The 1,032-nt window shown below is 52.0% G+C and overlaps 1 protein-coding gene across 6 annotated transcripts in view; it reads right to left on the bottom strand.

Moving 5' to 3' along the window:
• LOC115275756 (F-box/WD repeat-containing protein 12-like) overlaps positions 1-1,032 on the bottom strand; it is a 104,881-nt gene that overhangs the window by 80,577 nt on the left and 23,272 nt on the right. The gene's annotated exons all lie outside the window — the stretch shown is intronic.

The raw sequence follows: 1,032 nt of genomic DNA, 5'->3' as shown, positions 1-1,032 counted from the left end.
GCCAAACGGCACACAGGCTGGACTAACGCCAGCAAACGGCGCACAGGCTGGACCAGGGAAAATGGAGACAAAGTAGTAAGACAAAGGCGACCAACCAACAAAAATACAAAATATGTAGGATGTCACTACTACCCACAAACACGCAAAAATGGGAAAACACATTCAGAGAAAAGCCCAGTGTTAGGCCACATCACACCATAAGAGTGACATAAAGAAAAGTTTGAATCAGGCACATAAGTTACGCTGTTCAATGTAAATGGCTTAACTCACTTTGTTAGAATAAAAAGACGATCAGATTGATGAACAAAAGAAAACATGGCTGAATATTCAAGAGGCTCAATCAGCACAGGTTTAACCAGGATGGAAGGGGACTGGTTTACAGGCACACACAAGTCCTTGGAAAGTGCGAAGAGGTCCTGATACCAGAAAAGGGGGGGGACTCGGGCCCAAAGTAGGAAATGCAACAACAGATGCTTCCCCACGCGTGAAAAGTAACAAAAAGGAAACCTCATTTACAATGGAGTCAAGGGTGCCTGGTTGTTCGGCTGGCTGAGCATCGCCTCTTGGTCTCAGTCTGGGTCATGATCTAAGGCTCCTGAGTTCAAGCCCGGTGTAGGGCTCTGTGCAGACACATTCGGCCCGCCTGCGTGGGATTCCCTCCCTCTCCCGGTCTCTCTGCCCCTTCCACTCGTGCTCCTTGTCAAAATATATATGAACTTAAAAAAACTGTAAGATAAAACGGAGTCAGGAGGCCGGCAGGGAGAGAGCTCATGCAAGCACTGGGTGTCAACTGCAGCCCCCCGGCAGGAGGGAGGGGGCTCCCGGAGGACGCGGGGGGGGGGGGGGGGGGGGACTCCCGGGCAGGAGGGAGGGGCCTCCGTCAGCAGCAGCTCAGCCAATGAGAGGCCGGCAGCTTCCCGCTCCCAGGTTACTCCAATAGTTAGTTCACAAGAGCGGCGCTCCCCCACACCCCCTTTCCTCTGTAAAAGAGCCTCTTTCTCCTTTGTTTTCCAGACCAGCCTATCTTGAGCC

Source organism: Suricata suricatta, chromosome 13 (genome assembly GCF_006229205.1).
Source record: "Suricata suricatta isolate VVHF042 chromosome 13, meerkat_22Aug2017_6uvM2_HiC, whole genome shotgun sequence".
NCBI classification, from domain to species: Eukaryota; Metazoa; Chordata; class Mammalia; order Carnivora; family Herpestidae; genus Suricata; species Suricata suricatta.
Note: the sequence above shows the minus strand (reverse complement) of the source record. Positions and strands in the feature narration are given on the sequence as shown.